Genomic DNA, 15,773 nt, shown 5'->3' on the forward strand with positions numbered 1-15,773 from the left:
TCATGGCCATAAATCCTTCCACCACTTCATACAGTTCCCCAAAGGGAACAGTGTGAAGACACGTATGACGACGACATTGCTAAATAAATAAATGGAATTTAAAAAATTCTTTTAGGGCTTTTAAAAGTCTTTAAATTGCTTTAATTCTGTTTAAAACTACTTCAGATTACTCAAAATAATGTAAACATTTTAAAAAGTTTATAAAAGTTACCAAAATCTTCAAAAAACTTCCAAAAACCTATTTAAACTGCTGCTTTGCATGTAAAAATGCTTAGCAGCTTGACAGAAACATTGGGGGCGTGTCCAGTGAAACTGAGACCTCAAGGGGCGTGTCTCACTTGCACTGCACGCTCCTGGCTTCGCGCTGGCTGCACTCCTGGGCGGCGTGACGTCATACGCTGCCCGGGATTCTTCTTCTGGAAACACCAATTCCAGGCGTCCCTGGAGCTGATCGGCAGTAGCGCGGGGTAAGTGCAGAAACGGGGCTGCAAGCCCCGTTCACCAATTTCTGGCCCCTCGTAATTGTAGGTGGAAAGTTCGATTCTCCACCTCAAGATCTTGTCATTTTTGATTTTGCCCCTCTGCTTGTTGTTGAACATAAAAGCAACTGAACGCTGGTCAGTGAGCAGGGTAAATCGTTTTCCGGCCAGGTAGTGCCTCCAATGACGCACAGCCTCCACAATAGCCTGGGCCTCCTTCTCAACAGCGGAGTGTCTGGTCTCCGGGCCCTGGAGGGTTCGTGAGAAGAATGCCACAGGTCTCCCCGCCTGATTAAGGGTGGCGGCCAGAGCGAAGTCAGACGCATCGCTTTCCACCTGGAAGGGGATGGATTCGTCCACTGCGTGCATGGTGGCTTTGGCAATGTCCTCCTTGATACGGTGGAAGGCCGAGCGGGCCTCTGCCATCAGGGTAAAAGAAATGGATTTGATCAGTGGACTGGCTTTGTCTGCATAGTACGGGACCCACTGGGCGTAGTAGGAAAAAAACCCTAGGCACCTCTTCAGAGCTTTTAGGCAGTGGGGCAGTGGGAGTTCCATAAGGGGACGCATCCGGTCCGGGTCGGGACCGATGACCCCGTGTTCCACAACACAGCCAAGGATGGCGAGGCAGTCTGTACGGAATATGCACTTCTCCTTCTTATATGTCAGGTTCAGGAGTTGGGCGGTGCGGAGGAATTTCTCGAGGTTTGCGTCATGGCCGCAGATGGTCACATTGTCTAGGTAAGGGAAAGTGGCCTGCAGCGCGTTTTGATCGACCATCCGGTCCATCTCCCTTTGGAAGACGGAGACCCCGTTGGTTACGCCAAAGGGAACCCTAAGGAAGTGATAGAGGCAGCCGTTTGCCTCAAAAGCAGTATACTGGCGGTCTTCGGGGCGGATGGGGAGCTGGTGGTACACTGATTTCAGGTCAATGGTCGAAAAGACGCGGTACTGCGCGATCTGGTTGACCATGTCAGCTATGCGGGGGAGTGGGTAGGCGTCCAGCAGGGTGTAGCGGTTTATTGTTTGGCTGTAGTCGATGACCAGGCGTTGTTTCTCGCCGGTCTTAACGACCACAACCTGGGCTCGCCAGGGGCTGGAGCTGCCCTCAATAATCCCCTCCTTCAGGAGCCGCTCCACTTCGGTTTTGATGAAAACCCTGTCCCCGGCACTGTATCGCCTGCTCTTTGTGGCGATGGGCTTACAGTCGGGGGTGAGGTTAGCAAACAGTGGAGGGGGTGGGACTCTGAGTGTGGAGAGGTTGCATCTGGTGCGCGGCGGGCAACTTGGAGGCTGCTGGCTGTGGACTGTGAGTGGGGGGAGGGGGCCACCGTACGCCATCGTAACGCTTTTGAGGTGGCACTGGAAATCCAACCCCAGTAGAACGGCAGCGCAAAGTTGGGGCAGGACCAGGAGTTTAAAATTATTGAACACAGTCCCGTCTACTACTAGTGTCACCACGCAGTAGCCGCCAATGTCCGCTGACTGGGACTCGGCGGCCATAGAAATCCGCTGGTGCGCAGGCAGGACTGGGAGAGAGCAACGCCGCACCGTGTCGGGGTGGATGAAGCTCTCTGTGCTCCCGGAGTCAAAAAGGCAGTTTATTGCATGGCCGTTTACCTTAACGTCCATTTTGGACCGAGCTAGTTGGTGCGGTCTCGTTTGGTCCAGCGTAACAGAGGCCAGTGTAGGGGTCGGTGTGTCGCTGCGGGTATCAGATGGGGGGGGGTTGGCGGCCTGCTGCGTCCCGGCTGGTGTCCAAGATGGCGGCGTCCATGATTCCCATGTGGCTGGAGTCGTCCAAGATGGCTGCTGCTGCGGTGGTTCGCACATGGCTGGGGAGGCCCAAGATGGCGGCCCGCATGGCCCACACGCGGCGCTGTTGGGGGCCCAAGATGGCGGCTCGCACGGCCCACATGCGGCGCTGCTGGCGTTCGGGGTGGCTTTGGCCTTGCAGACGCTAGCGTAGTGTTCCTTTTTCCTGCAGCCCGAGCAGGTCGCATTCTTCGCCGGGCAGCGCACTCTGGGGTGTTTGGCCTGGCCACAGAAGTTGCATTTCTGGCCTTGGGATACTGCTGTCTGGCTTTGGGACACTGCTGCGGTGGTTGGGCCGTTGTTGGGCTGTGGCTGGGGTGGCACGGTGCTATGGGGCTGTCCTACCGTGTCCCAGGTTGTCGTTCCCCGCGGCGTCCACGGTGCAGAGGAGTAGGCATCCATGCCCCGGTAGGCTGCGTCCAGCGTTAGTGCGATTTCGGAGGCTTTGTCGAGGGTGAGGTCACTCTGCTCCAGCAGTCGCTGTCGGGTGTAGTTGGACCTGTGGCCCGCTACGAAGGCACCCCGGATCAGTTCCCCCGTGTACTTAGTGGGCGTTACCGCCTTACACCCACAGGCCTGGCCAAGCACGGACAGTGCTTGGAGGTATTCCTCAGTCGATTCCCCAGGTTGTTGCTTGCGACTCCCCAGGAGGTGCCTGGCGTAAACTTCGTTCACCGGGCACGTGTACTGGGTCTTGAGGAGCTGGAGGGCGGCTGTGTACGAAGTCGCGTCCCGGATGACTGAGTACACTCGGTGGTTCACCTTGGAGAACAGGACAGACAGTTTGTTCGCATCCGTTACGACCGCAGTGGAGGCAGTCAGGAATGCCTCGAAGCACATGAGCCAGTGAGCAAACTTGGTGGAAGCGCCCGCTTCCCGACTGTCCAGATTATCATAGTTGGCCCTCACCATTCGACTGTGCATATTACCACAGTGGAACCTCACACACTGACTGTATATTACCAGAGTGAACTTTCACCCACCGACTGTGCATATTACCAGTGTGGAACCTCGCCCATCGACTGTGCATATTACCAATGTGGACCCTCACCCATCGACTGTGCATGTTACCAGTGTGGACCCTCACCCACCGACTGTGCATATTAGCAGAGTGGACTCTCACCCACCGACTGCGTATTACCAGTGTGGAACCTCGCCCATCGACTGTACTTATTACCAGTGTGGACACACACCCACCGACTGTGTATATTACCAGTGTGGACCTCTCACACAGACTGTGCACTTTAACAGTATGGACCCTCACCATTCGACTGTGCATATTACCAGAGTGGACCCTCCCCCACCGACTGTGCATATTACCAGCGTGGACACTCACTCATCGACTGTGCATATTACCAGAGTGGACCCTCCCCCACCGACTGTGCATATTACCAGCGTGGACACTCACTCATCGACTGTGCATATTACCAGAGTGGACCCTCACCCACCGAATGTGCATATTACCAGAGTGGGCACTCACCCATCGACTGTGCATATTACCAGAGTGGACCCTCACCCACCGAATGTGCATATTACCAGAGTGGGCACTCACCCATCGACTGCGCATATTACCAGAGTGGACCTCACGCACCATCTGTGCATATTACCAGGGTGGAGGGAGTGGGCCTTTGGCGTAGCGGAGCATCCCCGCCGCTGGGCCAGAAGGCATAGGGTTTCGAACCCCGCTCCAGACAGTCCCGGCAAGTGGAGTCGGAGATCCGGCTCTAAATTCTGGGTTGACATCCAGCGGGATACTTGCGTCCTCGGGTGTGGGTGGCCCCACCCTCGTAAGGGTTGTGGGAGCCCGTAAAACCCTCCCACCATAGGACTAACCAGCCTAATGGCTGCTCGAAGATGGTTACGGTCACGGAAGGAGCGTTAATCGCGGCCAGAAATCCTTCCACCACTTCATACAGTTCCCAAAGGGAACAGTAGAAGACACGTACGACGACGACCAGGGTGGAAACTCACCCACCGACTGTGCAAATTACCAGAGTGGACCCTCACCCACTGACTGCGCATATTACCAGAGTGGACCCTCACCCACTGACTGTGCATCTTACTAGTGTGGACTCTCACCCACCAACTGTGCATATTACCATTGTGGACCCTCACCCACCGACTGTGCATATTACCAGAGTGGACTCTCACCCACCGACTGTGCATACTGCCAGTTTCAACCCTCATCCACCGACTGTGCATATTACCAGTGTAGACACTCTCCCAATGAATGTGTATATTACCAGTGTGGACCCGCGCCCACCGACTGTGCAGATTACCAGAGTTGACCCTCACCATTCAACTGTGCATATTAGCACAGTGGAAACTCACACACTGACTGCATATTACCAGAGTGAACTCTCACCCACCGAATGTGCATATTACCAGTGTGGACCCTGACCATTCGAATGTGCTTATTAAAACAGTGTAACATCTCCCACTGACTGTGCATATTACCAGAGCGGTCACTCACCCATCGACTATGCATATTACCAGTGTGGACTCTCACCCACCAACTGTGCATATTACCAGTGTGGACCCTCACTCACCAACTGTGCATATTACCAGAGTGGACTGTCACCCACCGACTGTGCATATTTCCAGAGTGGACCCTCTCACACCGACTTTGCATATTACCAGTGTGGACCCTCACCCACCAACTGTGCATATTACCAGAGTGGACTGTCACCCACCGACTGTGAATATTACCAGAGTGTACCCGTACCCACTGACTGTGCATATTACCAGTTTGGAACCGTACCCACTGACTGTGCATATTACCAGTTTGGAACCTCACCCATCAACTGTGCATATTACCAGTGTGGACCCTCACCCACCGACTGTGCATATTACCAATGTGGACCCTCAGCCACCGACTGTGAATATTAGCAGAGTGGACTCTCACCCACCGACTGCGTATTACCAGGGTGGACCCTCACTCACCGACTGTGCATATTACCAGTGTCAACCCTCACTCACCGACTGTGCATATTACCAGTGTAGACCATATTCCACTGACTGTGCATATTACCAGCGTGGAGCCGTACCCACCGGCTGTGCAGATTTCCAGTGTGGACCCTCACCATTCCACTGAGCGTATTACCACAGTGGAGCCTCACACACTGACTGTGCATATTACCAGGTTGGACTCAAACCCACTGACTGGGAATATTACCAGTGTGGACAATCACCCACCGACTGTGCATATTACCAGTGTGGACTCTCCCCACCGACTGTGCTTATTACCAGAGTGGAACTTGACCCACCGACTGTGCATATTACCAATTTGGACCCTTGACCATTGAGTGTGCATATTACCAGTGTGGAGTTTCATCCAGCGGCTGTGCATCTTACCAGAGTGGATCCTCACCCACCGACTGTGCATATTACCAGTGTGGACCCTCAGCCACCGAATGTGCATATTACCAGTGTGGCCACTCACCCAACGACTTTGCATATTTCCAGTGTAGTCTCTCACTCACCGACTATACATATTACCGGAATGGAGCATCAACCATCAACTGTTCATATTGCTAGTGTGGTCCCTCACCCACCGACTGTGCATATTACCAGAACATTCCCTCACCCACCGACTGCATATTACCAGTGTGGAACCTCACCCACCGACTGTGCATATTACCAGTGTGGACCCTCACCCACTGACTGCATACTACCAGTGTGGACCCTCACAATTCGACTGTGCATATTACCAGAGTGGACTCTCACTCACTGACTGCAAATTACCAGTGTGGACCCTCACCCACCGACTGTGCATATTACCAGTGTAGACCCTCACCCATCGACTGTGCATGTTACCAGTGTGTTCCCTCACCCACCAACTGTGCTTATTACCAGAGTGGAACTTGACCCACCGACTGTGCATATTACCAATTTGGACCCTCATCCATTGAGTGTGCATATTAGCAGTGTGGAGTTTCACCCACCAACTGTGCATATTACCAGAGTGGACCCTCACCCACCGACTGTGCATATTACTAGAACGTTCCCTCACCCACCGACTGCATATTACCAGTGTGGACCCTCACCCACCGACTGTCCATATTACCACAGTGGACACTCACCCACCGACTTTGCATTTTTCCAGTGTGGACCCTCACCCACCGACTGTGCATGTTACCAGTGTGGACCCTCACCCACCGACTGTGCATATTAGCAGAGTGGACCCTCACCCACCGACTGTGCGTATTACCAGGGTGGACCCTCACCCACTGACTGTGCATATTACCAGTGTCAACCGACACCCACCGACTGTGCATATTACCAGTGTAGACCCTATCCCACTGACTGTGCATATTACCAGTGTGGACATTCAAAAATTCAAAGACCGAATGGATGAGCTACAGAATTTGTTCATCCCAGTTTGGCATAAAAATAAAACAAAAAAGTGACTCAACCGTGCCTAACAAGGGAAATTAGGGATAGCATAAGATCCAAGGAGAGGACATTTAAATTGGCCAGAAAAAGCAATAATCCTGAGGATTGCGAACAATTTAGGATTCAACAAAGGAGGACAAAGGGATTAATTAAGACAGGGAAAATAGAAGATGAAAGTAAGTTTGCAGGGAACATAAAAACTGACTGTAAAAGCTTTTATAGATACGTGAAGAGAAAAAGATTGGTGAAGTCAAACGGAGGTCCCTTGCAGTCAGAATCAGGGGAATTTATAATGGGGAACAAAGAAATGGCAGACCAACTAAATACATACTTTGGTTCTGTCTTCACAAAGGAGGACACAAATAACCTCCCAGAGATGCCGGGGAACATAGGGTCTGATGAAAGGGTGGAACTGAAAGAAATCAATATTTGTAGGGAAATGGTGTTAGGAAAATTGATGGGACTGCAGGTCGATAAATCCCCAGGGCCTGATAATCTACATCCCAGGGTACTGAAGGAAGTGGCCCTAGAAATAGTAGATGCATTGCTGGTCATCTTTTAGAACTCGATAGACTCTGGAACAGTACCCATGGATTGGAGGGTAGCTAATGTTACCCCACTATTCAAAAAAGGTGGTAGAGAAAAAGCGGGAATTATAGACCGGTAAGCCTGACATCGGTAGTGGGGAAAATGCTAGAGTCCATTATAAAAGATGTAATAGCAGTGCACTTGGGAAGTAGTGACAGGATCGGACAAAGTCAACATGGATTTACAAAAGGTAAATCTTTCTTAACTAATCTACAGGAATTTTTTGAGGATGTAACTGGTAAAATAGATAAGGGAGAACCAGTGGTTGTGGTGTATTTGGACTTTCAGAAGGCTTTCGATAAGGTCCCACATAAGAGATTAGCGTGCAAAACTAAGGCACATGGGATTGAGGGCAAGGTATTGACTTGGATTGAGAACTGGTTGGCGGACAGAAAGCAAAGAGTTGGAATAAACGGGTCGTTTTCCGAGTGGCAGGCAGTGACTAATGGGGTGCCGCAAGGATCAGTCCTAGGACCCCAGCTTTTCACAATATATATTAATGATCTGGACGAGTGAATTGGATGTAATATCTCCAAATTTGCAGACTGCACCATGCTGGGTGGGTGGGTATGCTGTGAGGAGGATGTCGTGAAACTACAGTACGATTTGGACAGGTTGGGTCATTGGGCAGATACATGGCAAATACACTATAATGTGGATAAATGTGAGGTTATCCACTTTGGTGGCAAAAACAGGAAGGCAGATTATTATTTGAATGGCAAGAGATTGGGAGAAGGGGAAATGCAGAGAGACCTGGGTGTTCTTGTGCACCAGTTGCTGAAGGTAAGCATGCAGGTGCAGCAGGCGGTTAAGAAGGCAAATGGTATGTTGACCTTCGTAGCAAGAGGGGTTGAGTACAGGAACAAGGATGTCTTGCTACAGTTGTACAGGGCCTTGGTGGGACTGCACCTTGAGTATTGTGTGCAGTTTTTGTCGCCTTACCTGAGGAAGGACGTTCATGCCATGGAAGGAGTGCAGCGAAGATTCACCAGGCTGATACCTGGGATGGCAGGAATGATGTATGAGGAGATATTGTGTCGATTGGGCTTATACTCACTGGAGTTAAAAGATTGAGAGGGGATCTCATCGAAACCTATAAAATTCCGTCAGGCCTGGACAGACTAGATGCAGGAAGGATGTTTCTGATGGCTGGGGAGCCCAGAACCAGGGGTCATAGTCTAAGGATAAGGGGTAAGCCATTTGGGCCTGAAATAAGGAGGAATTTCTTCACCCAGAGAGTGGTGAACCTGTGGAATTCTCTGCCACAGAGGGCGGTGGAGGCCAGTTCATTAAATATATTCAAGACGGAGTTGGATATATTTCTTAAGGCTAAAGGGATCAAGGGATATGGGGAGAAGGCAGGGACAGGGTACTGAATTTGGATGATCAGCCATGACCTCATTGAATAGCGGAGCAGGCTCGAAGGGCCATATGGCCTACTCCTGCTCCTATCTTCTATGTTTCTATGACACGCACCCACTGAATGTGCATATTACCACAGTGGAACCACACCCACTGACTGTGCATATTACCAGAGTGGACTCTCACCCACTGACTGCATACTACCAGTGTGGACCCTGACTCACCGACTGTGCATATTACTAGTGTGGACCCTGACCCACCGACTGTGCATATTACCAGTGTGGACCTCACGCACCAACTGTGCATATTACCAGAGTGGACCCTCACCCACTGACTGTGCATATTAACAGTGTGGACCCTCACCCACCGACTGTCCATATTACCACAGTGGAACCTCACCCACTGACTGTGCATATTACCAGAGTGGACTCTCACTCACTGACTGTGCATATTACCAGTGTAGACCCTATCCCACTGACTGTGCATGTTACCAGTGTTGAGCCGTACCTACTGACTGTGCAGATTAGCAGTGTGGACCCTCACCATTTGAATGTGCCTATTACCACAGTGAAACCTCACCCACTGACTGTGCATATTACCAGAGAGGACTCAAACCCACCGACTGGGTTTATTACCAGTGTTGACCCTCACCCACCGACTGTGCATATTACCAGTGTGGAACTTCGACCAGGGACTGTGCATATTAACAGTGTAGACCCTATCCCACTGACTGTGCATATTAACATTGTGGAGCCGCACCCACCGACTGTGCAGATTACCAGTGTGGACCCTCACCATTCGACTGTGCATATTACCACAGTGAAACCTCACCCACTGACTGTGCATATTACCAGAGTGGACTCAAACCCACTGACTGGGCATATTACCAGTGTGGACCCTCCCCCACCGACTGTGCATATTGCCAGTTTGGACCTGCACTCACCGACTGTGCATGTTACCAGTGTCAACCCTCACCCACCGAATGTGCATATTAGACGAAGGACGCTCACCCACTGACTGTGCATATTACCAGGGTGGACTCTCACCCACCGACTGTGCATATTACCAGTGTGGAGCCTCACACACTGACTTTGCATATTACCAGGGTGGACCCTCACCCACCGACTGTGCATATTACCAGTGTCAACCCTCACCCACCGAATGTGCATTTTGCCAGTGTAGACCCTCACCATTCGACTGTGCATATTACCACAGTGCAACCTCACCCACTGACTGTGCATATTACCAGAGTGGACTCAAACCCACCGACTGGGCATATTACCAGAGTGGAGATTCACTCACCGACTGTGCATGTTACCATTGTGGGCGTGCACTCACCAACTGTGCATATTTCCAGTGCAGACCCTCACCCACCGACTGCATATTACCAGTGTGGACTCTCACCCACCGACTGTGCATATTACCAGTGTGGACCCTCAGCCACCGAATGCGCATATTACCAGAGTGGTCTCTCACCCACGGACTTTGCATATTCCCAGAATGGAGCTTCACCCATCAACTTTGCAGATTGCCAGTGTGCTCCCTCACCCACCAACTGTTCATATTACCAGTGCGTTTCCTCACCCACCGACTGTGCATATTACCAATGTGGACGCTCACCCACCGACTGTGCATATTAGCAGAAGGACTCTCACACACCGACTGTGCGTATTACCAAGGTGGACCCTCACCCACCGACTGTGCATTTTACCAATGTGAACACTCACCCACCGACTGTGCATATTACCAGTGTGGACACTCACCCACCGACTGTGCATATTAGCAGAGTGGACTCTCACCCACTGAATGTGCGTATTACCAGGGTGGACCCTCAACCACCGACTGTGCATATTACCAGTGTCAACCCTCACCCACTGACTGTGCATATTACCAGTGCAGACCCTCTCCCACTGACTGTGCATATGACCAGTGTGGACCCGCACCCACCGACTGTGCATATTACCAGCGTGGACACTCACTCATCGACTGTGCATATTACCAGAGTGGACCCTCACCCACCGACTGAGCATATTAACAGAGCGAACCCTCACCCACCGACTGTGCATATTACCAGAGTGGGCACTCACCCATCGACTGTGCATATTACCAGAGTGGACCTCACGCACCATCTGTGCATATTACCAGAGTGGACCCCCACCCACCGACTGTGCATATTACCAGCGTGCACCCTCACCCACCGACTGTGCATATTACCAGAGTGGACTCTCACCCACAGATTGTGCATATTACCAGTGTGGACCCTCAGACACCGACTGTGCACCTCACACACCAACTGTGCAAATTACCAGAGTGGACTCTCACTCACTGACTGCATATTACCAGTGTGGACCCTCACCCACCGACTGTGCATATTACCAGTGTGGACCCTCACCCATCGACTGTGCAAATTACCAGTGTGTTCCCTCACCCACCAACTGTGCATATTACCAGATTGGACCCTCACCCACTGACTGTGCATATTAACAGTGTGGACCCTCACCCACCGACTGTGCATATTAGTAGAGTGGACCCTCACCCACCGACTGTGCGTATGACCAGGGTAGACGCTAACCCACCGACTGTGCATATTACCAGTGTCAACCCACACCCACCGAATGTGCATATTGCCAGTGTAGACTCTATCCCAATGACTGTGCATATTACCAGTGTGGAGCCGTACCCACCGACTGTGCATATTACCAGAACGTTCCCTCACCCACCGACTGCATATTACCAGTGTGGAACCTCACCCACTGACTGCATACTACCAGTGTGGACCCTCATCATTCGACTGTGCATATTACCAGAGTGGACTCTCACTCACTGACTGCATATTACCAGTGTGGACCCTCACCCGCCGACTGTTCATATTACCAGTGTGGACCCTCACCCATCGACTGTGCATATTACCAGTGTGTTCCTTCACCCACCAACTGTGCAAATTACTAGTGTAGGAAACTCACCCATCGACTGTGCATATTAACAGTGTGGACCCTCACCCACCGACTGTCCATATTACCACAGTGGAACCTCACCCACTGACTGCATTTTACCAGTGTGGACACTCATCCACCGACTGTGCATAATAGCAGAGTGGACCCTCACCCACCGACTGTGCGTATGACCAGGGTGGACCCTCACCCACCGACTGTGCATATCACCCGTGTCAACCCTCACCCAACGAATGTGCATATTACCAGTGTAGACCCTATCCCACTGACTGTGCATGTCACCAGTGTGGAGCCATACCCACCGACTGTGCAGATTACCAGTTTGGACACTCACCATTCCACTGTGCATATTACCCAGTGTGGAACCTCGCCCACCGACTGTGCATATTGCCAGTGTAGTCCCTATCCCACTGCCTGTGCATATTACCAGTGTGGAGCCGTACCCACCGACTGTGCAGATTACCAGTGTGGACCCGCACCATTCGACTGTGCATATTACCACAGTGCAACCTCACCCACTGACTGTGCATAATACCAGAGTGGACTCAAACACACTAACTGGGCATATTACCAGTGTGGACCCTCACCCACCGACTGTGCATATTACCAGTGTGGACCTGCACCCACCGACTGTGCTTATTACCAATGTGGCCCCTCACCCACCGACTGTGCATATTAGCAGAAGGACTCTCACCCACCGACTGTGCGTATTACCAGGGTGGACCCTCACCCACCAACTGTGCATATTACCAGTGTGGAGCCTCACCCACTGACTGTGCATATGACCAGTGTGGACCCGCACCCACCGACTGTGCATATTACCAGCATGGACACTCACTCATCGACTGTGCATATTACCAGAGTGGACCCTCACCCACCGACTTTGCATATTACCAGCGTGGACACTCACTCATCGACTGTGCATATTACCAGAGTGGACACTCACCCACCGACTATGCATATTACCAGCGTGGACACTCACTCAGCGACTGTGCATATTACCAGAGTGGAACTCACGCACCATCTGTGCATATTACCAGGGTGGACCCCCACCCACCGACTGTGCATGTTAACAGAGTGGATCCGCACCCACCAACTGTGCATGTTACCAGAGTGGACCACCACCCACCGATTGTGCATATTACCAGCGTTGACTCTCACCCACCGACTGTGTATATTACCAGAGTGGACTCTCACCCACAGATTGTGCATATTACCAGTGTGGACCCTCAGACACCGACTGTGCACCTCACACACCAACTGTGCAAATTACCAGAGTGGACTCTCACTCACTGACTGCATATTACCAGTGTGGACCCTCACCCACCGACTGTGCAAATTACCAGTGTGTTCCCTCACCCACCAACTGTGCATATTACCAGATTGGACCCTCACCCACTGACCGTGCATATTAACAGTGTGGACCCTCACCCACCGACTGTGCATATTAGCAGAGTGGACCCTCACCCACCGACTGTGCGTATGACCAGGGTAGACACTAACCCACCGACTGTGCATATTACCAGTGTCAACCCACACCCACCGAATGTGCATATTGCCAGTGTAGACTCAATCCCAATGACTGTGCATATTACCAGTGTGGAGCCGTACCCACCGACTGTGCAGATGACCAGTGTGGACCCTCACCATTTGACTGTGCATATTACCACAGTGCAACCTCACCCACTGACAGTGCATATTACCAGAGTGGAATCAAACCCACCGACTGGGCATATTACCAGTGTGGACCCTCACCCACCGACTGTGCATATTACCACTGTGAACCTGCACCCACCGACTGTGCTTATTACCAGTGTGGACCCTCACCCACCAACTGTGCATATTACCAGTGTGGACTCTCACCCAACGATTGTACATATTATCAGAGTGGAACCTCACCCACCAACAGTGTATATTACTAGTGTGGTCTCTCACCCACCGACTGTGCATATGACCAGAATGGAGCTTCACCCATCAACTTTGCATATTGCCAGCGTGCTCCCTCACCCACCAACTGTTCATATTACCAGAGCGTTCCCTCACCCACCGACTGTGCATATTACCAGTGTGGACGCTCACCCACCGACTGTGCATATTAGCAGAAGGACTCTCACACACCGACTGTGCGTATTACCAGGGTGGACCCTCACCTACCGACTGTGCATTTTACCAGTGTGGACACTCACCCACCGACTGTGCATATTACCAGAGTGGACTCACACCCACCGACTGTGCATATTACCAGAGTGGACTCTCACCCACCAACTGTGCCTATTACCAGGGTGGACCCTCACCCACCGACTGCGCATTTTAGCAGTATGGACACTCACCCACCGACTGTGCATATTACCAGAGTGGACTCACACCCACCGACTGGGCGTATTACCAGAGTGGACTCTCACCCACCGACTGTGCGTATTACCAGGGTGGACCCTCAGCCACCGACTGTGCATATTACCAGAGTGGAGCTTCACCCAGCAACTGTGCATATTACCAGAGTGGACCCTGACCCACTGACTGCCTATTACCAGAATGGACCCTCACCCACTGACTGTGCATACTAACAGTGTGGACCCTCACCCACCGACAGTGCATGTTACAAGTGTGGATCCTCACCCACCGACTGTGCATATTACCAGAGTGGTCCCTCACCCACCAACTGCGCATATTACCAGGGTGGTCCCTCACCCACCGACTGCAAACTACCAGTGTGGACCCTCGCCCACCTACTGTGCATATTAACAGTGTGGACCCTCACCCACCGAATGTGTATGTTACCAGTGTGGACCCTCACCCACTGACTGTGCATATTAACAGTGTGGACCCTCACCCACCGAATGTGCATGTTACCAGTGTGGACCCTCACCCACCGACTGTGCATATTACCACTGTGTACACTCGCCCATTGACTGTGCCTGTTACCAGTGTGGACACTCACCCACAAACTGCGCACATTACCAGTGTGGACCCTCACCCATCGACTGTGCATATTACCAGTGTGGACACTCACCCATTGAATGTGCATGTTACCAGAGTGGAGATTCACTCACTGACTGTGCATATTACCAGTGTGGACCCGCACTCACCGACTGTGAATATTACCAGAGTGGAACCTCACCCACCGAATATGCATATTACCAGTGTCTAACCTCACTCACCGACTGTGCATATTTCCAGGGCATTCCCTCACCCACCGACTGCATATTACCAGTGTGGACCCTCACCCATCGACTATGCATATTACCTGAGTGGACCCTCACCCACCGACTGTGCATATTACCAGAGTGGAGCTTCACCCAGCATCTGTGCATATTACCAGTGTGGACCCTCACCCACGGACTGTCCATATTACCAGTGTGGACCCTCACCCATTGACTGCGCATATTACCAGTGTGCACACTCACCCATCGAATGTGCATGTTACCAGAGTGGAGATTCACTCACCGACTGTGCATATTACCAGTGTGGACCCTCACCCATCGAGTGTGCATAATACTAGTGTGGACACTCACCCACCGACTGTACATATTATCAGTGTGGACTCTCACCCACAGACTGTGCATATTACCAGTGAGGAGGCTCATGAACCGACTGTACGTATTACCAGTGTGGACCCTCACCCACCGACTGTGCATAATACCAATGTGGACCCTCACCCATTGACTGTGCATATTACCAGTGTGGACCCTCACCCATCGACTGTGCATATTACCAGTGTGGACACTCACCCATCGAATATTCATGTTACCAGAGTGGAGATTCACTCACCGACTGTGCATATTACCAGTGTTGACCCACACTCACCGACTGTGCATATTACCAGGGTGGAATTCACCCACCGACTATGCATATTACCAGTGTGGACCCTCACTCACCGACTGTGCATATTACCAGAGTGGAACCTCACCCACTCTCTATGCATTTTACCAGAGTGATACCTCACCCGCCGACTATGCATATCACCAGTGTTGTCCCTCACCCACTGACTATGCATATTACCAGTGTGGATCCTCACTCACTGACTGCATATTACCAGTGTGGATGCTCACCCACCGACTGTGCATATTACCAGTGTAGACCCTCACCCACCGGCTGTGCATAATACCAGTGTGGAGCCTCATAAACCAACTGTCCGTATTACCAGTGTGGATTCTCACCCACCGACTGTGCATAATACCAATGT

The 15,773-nt window shown here is 51.7% G+C and overlaps 1 protein-coding gene across 11 annotated transcripts in view; it reads right to left on the reverse strand.

The window, feature by feature from the left end:
- The window catches only part of rbfox1 (RNA binding fox-1 homolog 1), a 1,299,090-nt gene that overhangs the window by 518,709 nt on the left and 764,608 nt on the right, over positions 1-15,773 (reverse strand). The window lies entirely within an intron of this gene.

The sequence above is a fragment of the Somniosus microcephalus genome, chromosome 11 (genome assembly GCF_052327205.1).
Source record: "Somniosus microcephalus isolate GS21.2 chromosome 11, FLI_Smic_1.0, whole genome shotgun sequence".
Taxonomy (NCBI): domain Eukaryota; kingdom Metazoa; phylum Chordata; class Chondrichthyes; order Squaliformes; family Somniosidae; genus Somniosus; species Somniosus microcephalus.